The sequence below is a fragment of the Balaenoptera borealis genome (assembly GCF_965194805.1).
Source record: "Balaenoptera borealis genome assembly, chromosome: 18".
NCBI classification, from domain to species: domain Eukaryota; kingdom Metazoa; phylum Chordata; class Mammalia; order Artiodactyla; family Balaenopteridae; genus Balaenoptera; species Balaenoptera borealis.
In genome coordinates this window covers 61,516,735-61,533,588 of record NC_138877.1, presented here as the reverse complement: position 1 = coordinate 61,533,588, position 16,854 = coordinate 61,516,735, and the positions used below count along the sequence as shown (strand labels likewise).

General features: G+C 38.2%; 1 protein-coding gene across 3 annotated transcripts in view; it reads right to left on the bottom strand.

The window, feature by feature from the left end:
• The window catches only part of GPC5 (glypican 5), a gene marked incomplete at its 5' end in the record, with an annotated part of 1,368,327 nt that overhangs the window by 1,350,724 nt on the left and 749 nt on the right, over positions 1-16,854 (bottom strand). The gene's annotated exons all lie outside the window — the stretch shown is intronic.

Below are 16,854 nucleotides of genomic sequence, written 5' to 3'. Positions count from 1 at the left end.
ACCAAGAAAATCATTGTGGGATCCCCTTTAATCATCTGTGTACCTCATGCAGTAGAAGCTCTCCTGAATTCTCATCATACTCAGCATTTCTAAACTGGGCTCCTCATCTCTTATGAAATCCCTTTGTTAACTGCTCCTCACATAACTCTTTTACACATAACTTAACCCTACCACTCTTCTCCCCTCTGTCATCAACAAAGTCCCTTGCAACTGCCTAATGCTGCTGGACCACCTCTTGACTCCTTGTGAGGATCTGCAGGATATTCCTTTGGGTAACGCTGACTTCTCATAGTTCACTGATGATTCTTACTTAAAAAGTAACAATGGCAAATATTGTGCTGAATATGCTATTGCAACTCCTTTTGATATTGTTGAGGCAGTATCTTTAACTATGGCTGATTCTTCCCAACAGGCTGAATTATACACTCTTACAAGGGCTTTCACTTTATCCAAGGACAAAAACGTCAATATTTATACTGATAGTAGATAAGCTTTCAAAGTAGCTCATGATTCTGGAATGTTGTGGAAGCAACATGGCTTCCCTACTTCCAGCAGAAATATAATTTAAAATGGCCCCTATGCTCAGAAATTATTAGATGCCATACTTTTACCTGACTCTTGGGAAGCTAAGGGAAATCACCTTGCTGATATTTCCTCAAGGAATGATGCCCTCAAAGGGACCAACAGTAGCCAAACCCCTAGTCATGGTCCAACAGGATATTTCCCCAAATTATAATTAGAAAAACTGACTAGAGGATCCCAACAATTGGCCTCAGGGGGAAAAAGAAAAACAGATTGAAAATTCAACAACTGTTGCTTTTATTAAAAAAAAAAAAAAGCTCTGGTTTGGACCAAATAACAACCCAGTCTTACTGAAGACTCTAAAATTCGCACTCCTCACCACTGTACATGCATTAAACCATTGGTCTACTAACGAAATGATAGCCTTCATGAATCACCTTTGGTGGGGAAACATTAATAGGGCCACAAAAAGTGCCTACCTCACTTGTCCCACTTGTTTAAAGTACAACCCATGGAAGCCTGTTAGTACTGCTCCTAGACATTTTGAACTGGCTAATGGACCATTCGAGGTCTGGCAAATGGATTTCATACAACTCCCTCCAACCAATGGATATAAATATGTTTTAGTCATGGTCTGTATGTTCTTACACCAGACTGAATCTATTCCTTGTAGACAAGTTACTACCTCTTCTGTAGCTAAAGTCCTTTTGGAAAAGATCATCCCTACCTGGAGAACCCCTCTTGAACTTCACAGTGATCCAGGAACCTGTTTTCCTGGTCAGGCACTTCAGCAATTCTGAGTTGTTTGGCCAGTTTTATACTTTCACTGTGCTTGCCACTCTCAATTCTCTGGTTTAGTCGAATGCACTAATAGCATTATAAGACTTAACTGGCAAAATTTGTAGAGGCCCTCCAAATACCTTGGCCAAAAGTATTGCCCTTGGTCCTTCTAAGTCTCAAATCAACCCCTTTTGGAACTCATAAGCTCTCACCCTTTGAGATAGTCACAGGATGCCAAATGCACTTGGCTCCTGCTTCTTTTGACCCTCAATCAATAAAAGGGGAGATACTCCAATATTGCAAAGGTCTAATTGCTTCTATTAAAAATAACCACATTTTGGCAGAGCAATCTTTTCACAGTGTACCCTAGGGAGGCAAAGACCTTAAGCATCACATTTTGCAACCTGGAGATTTTGTCTATTGGAAAAGATACTTCCAGAAGAACTCTCTGCAACCCCTCTGGAAAGGCCCCTATAAGGTACTGCTAACCAACCCTTATATCACCAAACTCCAAGGAATAGACTCTTGGATTCACATGACACATGTAAGAAAGCACTGAACCTTGACTAGATCTGTACATCATCTGGTGACCCAAAAACAAAGATTTCCCAGAATTGAAGCAGACAACATCTGATAAGGCAGCTTTCCCAAGATACCTGGACCAGGCCTTCTGGAAGTTTGTCGTCAAACTTTTGATAATGACATAGCACTTCAGATGATCTCCAATGTCTATGATCTTGAAAATACATGGACTTTAGATTAAAAGTGCTTGAGTGTTTTCCATCCTACCCCTCCTTGTTGCTCAAATGTGACCTCAGTAGGTTTCCAATCTGTGCATTTTCCCTCCAACATGAGATACTGCATCCAGGAAAGGTCATTCCTGACATTGAGAGACAAAAGACCACTGAAACTAGAAAACCTGACTCTTGATCAGTGATGCTTTCAGAGAAAGATCTTTTTTTTTTTTCTTTTTTTTTTTTTTTAATCAGTCATCAATTTTATACACATCAGTGTATACATGTCAATCCCAATCGCCCAATTCAGAGAAAGAGCTTGATCAAAAGGGGGAAATGAAAAAAATGAGTAAACAGACCCTCAATGAAACAGAGTCAGGAGACCAAAAGGGGGAGCTTTCAGGCCCTTCAATGATAGCAGAACCTAACAGGAAAAAGGGTTTCTTTCCTAGCAAAGAATCAGCCATGAAAAGCAATAAGTTCTTTGTTTACCACAGCCCTCCCAACTTCCCTTTCTCCTCTGTAGAAGTGTTCTCCTTTCCTTGCCATGTGGACTTGCACGTGGCTTGCCATGGTTGCAGACCCTGAATTGCAATTCACTGCTGATTCCAAATAAATCCATCTTTCCTGGAGAAATCTGGCTGTCTATTCATTCCAGGTTAACATACTGTTTCATGGATGCTGACAGAAACCAAGAGACTCTCAGCACATCAAGCAAGAGCATGAGCATCATATTGCTTACTCTGCCCCACAGGGGTTCTATATGAATACCAGCATATGTTATGGATTGTATTACAGGGGAGAAACACTGATCCTTTAGGGGATTCACCAATAGCAAGTCAAAACATCTGGTCTTTGTCCTGAGAAAAACTATCCCTCAAGGTTGCTTATTGCAAACACAACACAGAGATGGTCCAAGTAAAGGGCACTCAGGGCCTTGCATTTTTATCATACTTAGTAAAAACATACCAGACACAGGACCCAAGGTGGATTACCTCTCCCAAGAGGGAGGTAAGATGGGAGAAAGTGGAGATAAGTAGACAAGTCTGGAAAAGAAGGCAGGAATTATATCACTGAAAAATTTAAATGCAATACGTGGGAGTTTGGGCTTTTGCCACAGCACTGGGGAACCATGAAAGATGTTTTAAGATGTGTGCCAAACACCTCTGGATTTGTATGTATGACTTGAACACGTTTTCTAGGACCTCCTTCCCCTTCCCTCCCAGCTCATCTTTGTGGTAAGTGAAAAAAACAAACAAAAACAAAAAAACCTTCCGTACTCTATAATGTGATCCTCTCCCTGAAATTTTTAACCTGTAAAGCAAAAGAGTTGGGCCAGTTTCTCTCCTTTTGGAGAAGCTATATGGCAACCATATTTTCTGCTATATGAACATGGCTTCTCTGCAGCAGGAAAAAAAAAAATAAAGCCTATAGCCACAAAGAATAAGAGATCTGTAAACATTCTAGTCCCAATTTGCATTTCTTTACCTCATCTGAATCCTTGCCCTTCCTTTGTCTTCACTGTCCCTTGAGATGCCTCAATGTACTTCCGATGCATTCCTTTTTTAGTTTAAGACAGCTTTGGTTGGGCTTCTGTCACTTGAATCTGAACATATGAATTGATGTAGAAGGGAATGTTCTCAGGTTTATCATTTAGAAAGATCACCTTTAAGTAGTATGCAAAATGACTTCCAATGAAGACAAAGCTGGACCAATAAACCAATAGACTATCACAATAGTCCAAAAGAGAAATGTTGTTTTTATTTGCCTTTAAAGACATGGCCATAACTAGGTATCCTGATTGAGAGATAACTTCAGAAATAATTCCTGGCTCTGCAGTTAGTTTACAGCACCTCAGTACTTCCAGAAATAACCTGTGAGGAGCAACTTTATTTATGGTAGCTCAGGATAAAAACCAACCTTTCCAAATGGGGAGAAAAAGAGCATATAAAGCTGAAGAAGAAGAAGCCAGATCATGACGGGTCTGATAAGCTACATCAAAGAAGTCAAGACCATTAGGATAAAGAGCAATGGGATTGCCTGTTTTCATTGCTGCCATTGGACTGAAGTCCAGGAGCCTTGAACTCATTATTACACAGAGATGCTCAGATCATGGAATTGCAATAGCTTCATCTCAATGTTCCCATAAGTGTGAATCACATAGTGAAACTCATTAATATCACTAATCACAGGGTAAATTAAAAATCTATATCATTGAAAAAACATCATCTTTTTCAAGAATTCAAAGGACAGAGAAATTTATAAAGTATATTTCTACTTCTTAACTTCTTTTCCTCTTCCTAACTCTACTTTCCAATGTTATTTACTATTAATGGTATTTTATGCATGTTGTTTTAGGGTATGTTTGCCCATAAATTGATAAGCAAGTAGGTTCCTTCTTTTTTTTAAGTCGAGCCATAATTTGCTTTTTCCTTTCAATAGGGCTATGAGTCACTTTGGTTACATAGCTTTACCTCTCTGGGTGTAATGTCCACATGATTATCCATAATTTATCATTTAATAAACATTAATAGGCATCTACATTAGCTGTGGATCCTCTGTGCAATAAACCTGCTTATGTATGTATATATATTCGTTTAAATTTGTCCAATTACTTTGTTAGAACACTTTCCTATAAATTGGAATTGGTAGGCAAAGAGTGTACAAAATTTAAATTTTGAGTGATATATGAAAAATTGTCCCTGAATGTAGAGACAGTCTTCACCAGTCTTGTTTCTCAGTATTTGTAGATGAGAGTGCCCTATTTGCTACAATCACAGGAGCATTAGCTATCAGTATTTTTAATCTTTGACAATGTGATATTCCTAAGAAATTGGTTTTCCTCTCTTACTCTTGAGTCAATCATCTTCACATATCCTTATTAGTCACTTAATCATTCGAATTTCCTCTTCATGTTCTTTTCTCATTTCCCTTGGAATATTAGTGTCTTTGTCACCAATTTATAAGAGCTCATGCATGATTAAGGATGCTAACCTTTTGGTTTTTGTGTATTACAGATGAAATGACATAGAGTTTTCCCCCCATTTATTTCACTGTGATGTTTATTTTATTTTTTGATTATACAGAAATTACGTATTCAAATAGAATCACTTTTTTGTTCTTGTTGCTGTTTTTTGTTTGTTTGTTTGTTTTTTAGAGAAAGGCAATGGGAAATCATTGAAGGATTTAACATGAGAAATACAGATATGGTTTACTTTCATTGGGAATTAATTGGGAAATGAACTGGCAAGGACCAAGAGCAGATGTAGGCTGATTGAGTAATCCAGCCATGAGAAGGCACTAGGTTAAAGCATGGTGGTGGCAATGGTGGTGGGTAGAGAAATTACGGGGACGTTTGTAAAATAGATTCTGTGAGATTTGGTTGTTGATTGAATTAGTGGAGTCAGTGGGGATTGAACTGCTGTTTTATTCTGGGGTGTTATCTATTTAGTCAAATTTCCAACTGAAACCTAAAGAGTTAGCCAGCACCAGTGTTCTTCATAAAAGGGATGAGAGAAAACAGAAGGAAAGAAACAACTAATTAACAGAAGCATGATCACGAGGTACCTGAATATGAATAGAGAGATCATCATTGCTTAGAACTTCTAAAAGCATTTATAATTCAACTCTAGAACAGATTTGTGTTTCTATATATTTTAATTACAAATCAAATGATCTCTGAAAGCTATGGGTTTAAATATCTAAAGTATGTAAAGTTTTGTCATACAGGAAGGATCTTGAAAGGAAATAAATTGGTATCTCAAATAGAATTATTCAATAAAATTTTTTATAAAGGGCAGGGTATAGGAAACCTATAAAGGACACTGCAATACTCCCTGGCTAATAACGGTGGAGAAGGGGCTGTTACTACCTCAGAGGAGACAAGAGGAGAAAGTAGCTACCAGAATCCAGAGAGAGAAGTGAGTTCGCCTGAGAGGAGCTGTGTGCTTAGGTAAAAGGACTTAGGCAGGCTGCCGGGACCCCACAGGGTGAGACCTGGACGCACCACACTCCACTTGCCCAGTCTTCTCCAGCCACTGCTTCCCAAGGGCTGCCAGAGGCAAGAATGCCTTTGACGTAGTCCAGGGACAGAGCAGGATGGAGAGTCCATCTAAAGGGGCAAGCAGAGACTCACCAGCACGCTCCACCTTTGTGCCTTTTTTATGGAAAAAAAGTTCTCATCCCCAGTGCAGAAGACACACAAAAAGACCTAGCAGCACCATGACATGCAAGAACGCGACAAAACGCAGTAGAAAATTAACTCCTACTCCCCCTAATGACGTCAATCACGAGCTGCAGAGCCTCTCCCTGCTTGCATTTGATCAGCATGTTTCCAGGCAAAGTACCTCCCTCTTGATCTTAATAGAATTAATTTAAATGACATTATTTCACAAAAGACCAGTCTTTAGATCTTAAACTACATAATATGAATAAACAAATTTGATTTTACCTTAGAATTAAACTATAAACAATTAAGTAACTTATTAACTAAAATAAAGAATGAAAGGGTGGACTATGTTTCTGTGAGTAGAGGATCAATACTTTGAGAGTGAGTGATGGGAGAAAATTATCTGAAAGTTTAGAAGTTTATTAGCATGAAGAGAAAGGATCTCTACTTTGCCTGCTCTTTGATCTCATATAAAGAATTTTTTAAATGTATCTAAGAATTACATTTCTAGTATTGACAGAATTAACTATATTACTGTGGATTATATTATTGTTCACAAAGCTTTTACACCATACCATGTGGTCCTCATAAACCACTGAAAGGGAAAAGGAACAGCCTATATACTATCCCTGTGAAGAAAGAAAAACATTTTCTGAGAGGTTGAGTTATCTGCTGAAGGTCACATAGCTAATAAGTGATGTAGTCAAGACCAAGCTATTTCAGAAAGAAATTCATTGGTATTCACTAAAATATCTGACCATAATATGGGACAAATTATAAGTTAAAATGTCTCATTTTCCCATTTATTTATCCCATGACAACTTTTCAATGCTTTGTCATACTTACCATTTTTCCTTGTTTTCTAGCTAAGATATGTCCAAAGATAAATTAAATATTAAATATTTAACAACTTCAAGCTTATCTGTGACCTTAAACTTAGAAAGGTAAAAAGCAACATTTAGTTTTGTTTTGCAACTAAAGCTCTTAACTATTCAAATCCAGACCCACATATCTTCACCTGATAAATAAAGAGGACTCTGAAGAATTCTTGGATTCCTCAGCTTTTTGACTCTTTCAATGTTATTCCTATTTCATTTACCTTTTAAGTTAATCAAAAAGTCTTTTTTTAAAAATGACTTCCCCCCCCCCCAGAGTAAAATGTATTCCAAGTCTGGTGAAGAACAGACTATTAATCTCTTCACTTTATTGACCTACTTCAGTTTCAGCTCATTAAACACAGACATTTTCAATGATCAAAAGAAAATGAACCAAACGTAACTTGGTATAACCTTACCAAATAAGAGAGTTGTTCAAAAAGCAAATAAATCGGAACAGGTAATTTAATACTGACAATCTTCCATTTAAAGAGTATTTATGCTATGAACAAGGACATGCAGAAATAATTTCTATGTTCATTTGATCAGTGAAGTCACACTCTTGATATGCTTTTTATCTAACTCTCTTCTCAGTTCTTAGCCTCTCCCAAAATGAATACTATACTGACGGAATTATGAACTAATGTCCCTTGAAACTATAAGACAAGGAAAAACAAAAGACTATGAGCTCTAAAAAGATAGCTGCCAAAGATTATTTCATTATATTGCCATACAGAATTATAAAAACTAAAGTAAATCTAATTATCAGAGCACAAGAGAGGAAAACCAGTAATTCAAACCCATTATCCTAAAAAGAATAATAAGCAATTTAAATTAGGAAACAAGAAATGTTTACTAGCTTTTAAATATGACTGTATTTGAAAGATATTTAAGTTACTAGCTGAACCATACCAGAATATTGCATGTCTCATTAGCACTGACTTAAGTAATCCTTTACTTAGGTAAAATTTCCTAAAACCAATTCTAAGATATCCTAAAAAAATAACCAACCACAATTCACACAGAAAAAAAAAAGTTTTTTTCTAAGATATCACTGAAAAGAAGTCTTAAAGGCTAGGTGAATAGTTCTAAAATTGGAATTGTAAATACTTTAGAGACAAATTATACCTGCTACCATATGTCATGTTTTGTGATTTAACAGCAGTTATTTTCTTGCTTCCTCTGAAAGATTGTGGCCTCTCTACTTGGTCACATGGAATCTAGACCCCAAGTCAGTGTCCTTTAACAAACAATCTTCCCAGCTCAGGAACAATTCCATAGGTAAGTGATTTGTACTTTTTCCCAACATGGAATTAATCAGGGTAGGAGATGGAAAAATCGAATCATCTTCCAGTTCCTTACTATTAATTTTCTCATGGAAAGAAACAATTTTGCAAAACATATATTCAAATAAAACACAAACCGATCAACCCCCAGCCAATTGTAAATTATAGTTGGTCACCTTTATTTTTCTCCATTCTTCCAATAATAGATCAATTAATGTTCTAAGGCAGATCAGTCACACTGTCTACATGGTGATAACAACTGCAGATGAATCCTTAAATGTTAAATAATCTTCCTTCCCTTGCAAGACATTTGAGGAAACTTTCTTTCAGACATTGGTTTGGCAATTAATTTACTCCATTTCAAAAATGTTAGCTAAGATAGATAAAAATTTCTTTAAATTTAAACTTAAAAGCATTAGGTCACTTTATAAAATTTGTGGCAGTTACATAAGAAGATATTAACTCCACATAAACAATTTATTCAACAACACAACTAAGCCCAGATCAGAATATATTTTTTAAAACTTCACCATCTACATTTCTCATTCTATTAATATCAGGCATAAAAAACATAATTAAACACAATAAATTGAGCCTGTTGGGTAAGTATGAATATAAGATTAATTCTAAAAATCAAAATTGATTTATTAAGTTTGGCCTAATCACAGAACAAAAAGATAAATCAATCACAGTTCCTGCTCTCAAGTAGCCTATAGTCTAGCAGAAGGAAAGAAACACATTTAAACTCAGTATTGCTACTTTTGAGTCCCAACCTTATATTAGAAATAACTAAATACTGATCTGTATGTAGTGAGTGAGGATTTCAGGGCTGGTCAAGGAAAAGACAGGACCTCATGATGGCAGTAGTATGCGATGAGCTTTAATTGGGTGCCACTTTGACAGGTTGCATGAGAGGGGATGTCCCTCACAGCAGGAGACCTGGAGAGACATTGGTGCAGGACCACCACCCAGAAGAGGAAGAGAACAAGGGAAATCCCAGGAGAGAGGGGTATTGGAGAGGAGGCCCCCGTGTCTAGGTGATATTGCTTAGCAGCAAGATGGGAAGTCTCTGAGTCAAAGAGCTTCAAAGGGCAGCAGCAACTTGGGGTCTTCTACAGCACCAGAGTTTATTTTATCTATATGGCTAGCAGAGAAGTTCAGCTTTGTGGGGTTTGCAAAGCAGGCAGGCTCTAAACGACTAAAAATATGTTTACTTGAGCTATATTTAAAGCAATTGGAACTGTAAAAATTTGAGTTTGGCACCAGTGGGCTTTGGGCTAATGGTCCCAACCAGCTGTGAAGAAGTAAAAGACACAGGGGCCAATTTTTAACCCATTTATATAACACCATAAAACATTTCAAAAATCACTGTATCAATAGAATCTTGGGTGTTCAAAACCTGTGGACTGACTTCTAGAGTTTAACTTAAGAATCAGAGAGGTTCAGAAGATGAAATAAGAGGCTCCTTGAAGCTTTACTAAAGTATTCAACAAACATTTCAACTCCTATTTTGTGTCAGCCGCTGTTCTGGGCACCAGATATTCTACAGTGAACAAGGTACACAGCTGGACTGGGTACATAATTTGCAGGGCCCAATGCAGAAGGGAAGCACAGGACCCTTTTTCAGACTTCAAGATGGTAACAGCAGGACATTAAACCAAGCATAGGGCCCTTCTGAGTGTGGGACCCTGTGTGACTGTATACGTTTCATATCCATGAAACCAGTCTCGGTAGACATGTTCTCTATCCTCAACATGCACACAATCTAGTGGTGAAAAATCAACAGTAAAAGAAAAGAAATATGGCACCATGAAAAGTGCCATGAAAGAAACAGCAGGGAACAGAGTTCAGTGAACCTTGAGAAAGGCTTCTCTAGGAGCTGACATTTAAGCTGAGACCTGAGGCTTGCAAGCCAGCCAGCTGTATAATGTGTGTATGTGAAGGACCCATAGGTCAGACATTTATGCTAGTGGTTCTCAGTCAGGACGATTTTGCCTCTCCTGGGTCATTTGGCAAAGTCTAGAGACATCTTCTGTGATCAGAACTGGGGGGGGGGAAAGGCGTTGCTACTGGCATCCAGGGGGCTAAAGGTCAGGGAAGCTTCTAAACACCTTACAATACACAGGACAGCACTCGCCGCCTCTGCCAACAACAAAGAATTATCCAGCCCCACAGGTCAGTGGTGCTGACACTGAAAAACCCTGAAGAGGAATGAATGTAGATAAGGCGATCGCAAAACTGTGAGTGGGGTGAGAGTTTGGCACATTTGCCTTTCATGTCCTTAGCCATGTGACTTTATGGTAGCAAATACTGGAAACCTATATTTCCAACAACAGTAGAGAATTCAATTAATGGTACAGTGATTCAGTAGAATCTTAGTCACTAAAAAAATACATATTTAGAAGGATGTTTATGATTGGAAAAGGCATGTTACAAAGAAAGAAAAAGTGATTCTACATTCTTTCAAAAAATATTTATGTGCTGAGCAGAGGATGGATGAGGGTACTGAAAAGATAATTCAAAGGGTTATTGGTAGTTATTTCTGATGGTAAAATTATTTTTGCTTTCTTTGTACTTTTCAGTATTTTAAATTTTCAAGAGAAATGTAGACTCTCATAAAATCATGAAAGTACAAAATCTCATTTTCTTTCTGAAAAAGTGTATTATACATTCAACTTACATGGCAGCCATATGTGAACCTGATAAGGCTAATCAAAAACTGTGATATTTGTTGTGATTCACAGAATGACTAATCATTTTAGGATGATTTTAGCGGTACCACTGGTAAAATTTGAAATTTCTAAAGCTGAAAAGTAGAAGAATTGAGGGCACAATTGGTGGTGTCTTGTCTTCTAAAGGTCAGGCTTTTGTAAAAGAAAGGTAGATATGGAAAATGGCTACTCTCTATTAAAATGAATCGCTCTTGTTAGTTAACGGAGTAGATAGGGTACCACGTTCACAATCTATTTCAACAAAGTATATGAATGAAGTCTCTCATGACTCCATTTTAACAAAATGAATTTGTGGTTTCTTGAACGGTTATATCAAGAGGCCACTGATTTATAAGTCATGTCTGTTTACAAGTAGTATCTGGTTGTTGAAATGTTACTCTTGGTCTTATACCAATTAATGATAAAAGAAATGTTATAGACCAAGAAGAAGTTCTTATCAGACAAGCCAAATTCCATATTCTAGAAAGTCCTAGCAAGCTGGAAACATGGTTGGGGGGAGTATAGAATAATTATAAAATGCTATTCTTAAGTTTCCTAAATTGCACCCCTCCTTAAAGCCGATTATACAAATACAGGATGTTGGACACTTGGCAAAAAGGAACTTAAATTTTGGGATGGAGAGAGGATAGGGACACACACAACATTTACATTTGTTAGTAAACTGACTATGAGGGAATCGGATGTGATTTGTACAATTCAGGCCCTGATGGAGAGTCATACTCTATGGCCCAAAAGTAGAAAATCATACTCGCTTCCCCATTATGAAGCTTCACTAAAAGTCTGGATCAAAATGAAACACATCATTTTCTTAGACATCGAAGCACACACCAGATATTCCAGAGGAGAAAGTGACAAGTTTCCCTGACAGTGGAACTAGGGCTTGATGTTTACAACTCAGCAGAGACAACATGCTCAGAATAAGAAAACAATGATGAGACAAAGCCACTTGAGACCAGTGATGCAGCAGGACAGCCACGAGGACACTCTACAACCACAAAAGTAACTAAACATCCCCCTCTTTGGACCAGCAAGAGTGACTACTGCTTCTTCATTAAAGAAAACTACCCCCATCTTAATCTTCCTAACACCTAGGTAAGTTATGAAGATGCCCAATTCCTGAATTGCTCTGCTTCCTTAAACCCTTGTAATCACCCAGCACAAAGCCAAATCCTATAAAAAGCCCCTTTCAACTGCCTCTAACCAAGGCACCCACAGTTCCTGAGCTGTGCGATCTCCCTTGCTGCAGAAAGTAAGACCTAGTTTGTTTGACTATCATTCTGTTTCTGGTGGTTCCTGGCTGGTGGACTTCAACCCAAGACAATCCTGTTATTACTAATCTGCCCAACATCAGCCTGTGGGTCCCTTTTATGGTTTTGGATCACCATAACCATGCTGCCCCAGCAGCAAAAGGGGTTAGTTCATGAGAAACAAGAGTCCCAAATTGAGATTACTGTCAATGAGTGACTATGGCCACCAGCCATCTAACGATGTGACTCCCTAAGTCACCTCATAAACACTCCTTCACCTCCCTGAATACAGACAGCAGGGTGGTGGTGGAACCAGTGTCTATGGGTGCTGCAGCTAGCAGTGGTGGAGTGCAGCTTGCTTGCTTTCTTAGAGTTCCCCTTAGTCCACAAAAAAACAGAATATTCACCATAACCTAAGAAATACCATTTCAGATAGGTTTCTTTCTTATAGTTTCCATTAGTTCATAAAAAGAAACAAAACATTCACTATAATCTAATAAATATCATTTCAGATAGGTTTCTTTGATTTTCCATTAGTTCATGAAAAGAAACAAAACGTTCCCCATGACCTAATAAGTATCATTTTAGATACAAACATATTTCCCAATTTTAAAAACAATCATCTGTGACTTTTAAAAAACTAGTTATTGGGCTTCCCTGGTGGCGCAGTGGTTGAGAATCTGCCTGCCAATGCAGGGGACACGGGTTCGAGCCCTGGTCTGGGAAGATCCCACATGCCGCGGAGCAACTGGGCCCGTGAGCCACAACTACTGAGCCTGCGCGTCTGGGGCCTGTGCTCCGCAATAAGAGAGGCCGCGATAGTGAGAGGCCCGCGCACCGCGATGAAGAGTGGCCCCTGCTCGCCACAACTAGAGAAAGCCTCGCACAGAAACGAAGACCCAACACAGCCAAAAATAAATTAATTAATTAATTTAAAAAAAACAAAAAACAAAAAAAAACTAGTTATTATAAAACACATTCTGATTTATAGAGATCCAAAACTAAAATTTCACCCTTAAAGGTCAAGTTCATTTACAGTCAAGACACTAAATAAGGGCTTCCCTGGTGGCGCAGTGGTTAAGAATCCGCCTGCCAATGCAGGGCACACGGGTTCGAGCCCTGGTCTGGGAAGATCCCACATGCCGTGGAGCAACTAAGCCTGTGCACCACAACTACTGAGCCTGCGCGTCTGGAGCCCGCGAGCCACAACTACTGAGCCCACGCGCCACAACTACTGAGCCCGCGTGCTGCAGCTACTGAAGCCCACACGCCTAGAGCCTGTGCTCCGCAACAAGAGAAGCGACCGTAATGAGAAGCCCGCGCACCGCAGCAAAGAGTAGCCCCCACTCACCACAACTAGAGAAAGCCCGCGCACAGCAACGAAGACCAAAAATTAATTAATTACTTAATTAATTTTAATTAAGTAATTAATTAATTAATTTTTAAAAAGACACTAAATAAAAAACTGTAATAACAGCAACACATTTTTTGAGCACTTACTATGTACCTGGATTTGTGCTACTTTACATACATGTATTATTGCATTTCATCTATGCAACATGCCTTTAAGAACTAACATTCCCATTTCACAGATGAGAAAATGGAGGTTCAAAGAGGACAACTGATTAACCTCGGTCACAGAGCTACAGGTGCCAGGACCAGGTTTTGAACCCAAATGTCTACAATTCCAAACTCCAAGGTCACCAAGTAGATTGTTTCTCTTGGGTATCAGTATAAAACAACACTGCCCTTGAAGCCAATATAAGACTGGATTATAATGAAAGCAGTTTAAAAAAAAAAGAACTATAGCGTACTACTTAAAGTGTCCTATAGTATTAGAATTTAACTTTGCCACATTAAGTTTATTTTTATTATACCATTTACAACCAAAGCTACCAAGAAAAAGTTATCTTTCACACGCTACTCTCTGTATCAAGCAACATCCACATTTTTAAAACTAGTTGGTATATAAAATCTGAAGGTAGCCTTGGATTTTTATAAGCTTCTCCTTTCTAAAAAAAAGGAAATAATGCATGTGTGAACAATGCCTGTGTGAAGAGAATTTCAATGGGAAAGCATTATCCCTTCTCCCCAATAAAAAAATAAAAATAAAAGGACCTTTTAAAAGACACTTTCACTAACAGGTCTTTTCTGAATGAAATAAACAAGAGCAAAGGGCACCTTGACTACTACCTAGGAAATAAAATCAGAACACAGGGAAATCTGTAATTCTAATCACATTTACACCTTCTCTCCTTTTTTACATTTCTCATCCAAACATCCTTAGGAGCTCAATAGGCTTAAAAGAATTGGAGCAGGGTAGAGAACAAAGGTGAGGGGAATCTGAGAAACAGCTTAAATGGCTGTTCTCACCATTTTAGTAATTTCAAATTGGGTAACATAGTTTTCAGAAGATGTAAAAGTCACAAATATAGAATGAAACTGTAAAAAGTTATTCTACCTGCTTATATTTTAAAAGTGGCATTTTGGCCAGGCATCTCAGGAATTAACTACTTGTGGACAAGAAATGCAAGAAAGCACTAAAAAAATTAACTTTCAAGGAAAACAAATATCAAATTTAAATGTATTAGCTTTAGTCAATGAAAGCCTCTGTGCTAAATACATACACCTGCTAAAAAGAATATTAATATTTGTATTCTTATGTGAGAATGACTACTTAGATATTAACTATGTTCTCTCTTGAGATTGAGGATAATTTTAGAAAATAAGATTCAACTACTATACTCAATCAAGCTAAATATTATAGATCACATATAAATACAAAAATAAAGAAAAGCATTTATGAACCATGTGGTTATGTGTGGTTTACTCAAATGGGGAATGAAAGTTTTTTTAGTGGAAAGAAAAGAGACATCAATGTTAAAAGAAACAGTTTAATATTCATTTAATTATTCAAATAAAAAATGACCAAAAATAGAGAAATGATAAAAATTCAGAATTATATCAAATTCAGATGTGGATGTGAGTGCCTGTTAAAAGAAACAGTTTAATATTCATTTAATTATTCAAATAAAAAATGACCAACAATAGAGAAACGATAAAAATTCAGAATTATATCAAATTCAGATGTGAGTGCCTGTTATTGGGTGATTCTGATTCAGAATAATACTTTCACGTGACTTTTTCTTAATGCAAATATCAAAAGAATTCAGCACTGTTTTTCACCAGCACCATTGATGTCCCTAAGAGTGCAGCCCTGCATGGCCCCTTGAGTAGGTGTTGCTAGGATTCCTCCATCGCCCTTAAGCTACAGATAAAGAAAGGTACTAAAAATGGGGAAACAATCCAGAATGCCTTAGAAAAGAAGATGCCTGCCATCCTGGCTCTTTTTTGTGTGCCATGTATATCAAACACAAATAAGTACAACCATTTCCTTCTCTGTAGGACAGAGTTTCAGTTTCAGTAAAATGTTATGCCATTGACTGATACGCTGCAAAGCTACTCTTCAAAAGAGATGAAACACACCCAAGGTTCTAGAAACGTAACGCCTTCTAGTCATTGTATTACGTTTAGCAGGTACCAGATATACTGAGATATGAGATGGGTGGTGAAATCAAGGCCTTACTGTCAACATTTACTGAACATATCAGCCAAAATTATGGGATCTGGGGGGCAAAATCTATGGTTCAGGTGAGGATTTCACAGCTCAATGCCCTCACCAAGTCCCCTGCCCCAACACACACACTCACTTTAGTTGCATTAGCTACTGACAAGTGAGGGTTTTTTTTTTTTTTTAATGAAACGAATGCACCGAAATAAGAAGACAGGTTTACAAGGGGGTGGTATCGTTTGAGAACAGAATTGTCCTCAGCTGAGAATATCCAACTATGTTGTTTCAAGTAGTATAGAAAAAGTGCCTAGTACCGAATAGGTATTCAAATAAATATTTGTGTGTTTGTTTATAAGACTAGTCTTGTAAACTGAAATGGTTGCGGTGGGCTCAAATGCCCAGATTTTCCTTGTGGGATGACTGCAGAACTGAGGTGACAACCAGCAAAGAAATCAAGCGGAAGAGCTACAGCTCCACAGTGCTAAGAGCAAGCCTCCTCCCCGTACAAACTCAGAGGACGGATTTCAGACCCAAGCATCCGCCACAAGTTCTTCGTCCAACCAATAAGCTCACAGCATTTGTCAGTGTGTTGGCCTCGTAATTAGGTGCATTGCTTCAGTAAGATCTTAGCTCCAGACACCTGCTGCCGCGTTCGACAACTAAGACCTATTCTTCCAGACCGAATGTAAACTGGAAATCCCGCCCGCAGAAGGAAATTTGCGCGGAGGGGGCGCGGAGCACAGGGTGAAGGTGCAGGCACACGCGCTTACGAGAAGCAGAATCGACGCTGGCCACACTTACTGTATTCTTTCCCTTTCAACCTCTGGAAGATCTCATCCATGTCAAGTGGCTGCCCCATGCATTCTGTTTGATCGCCTGTTGCCGGCACATCTTTCAGGCGTTGCATCTACCCAGTGGTTCCGAGACACACACTGGGTA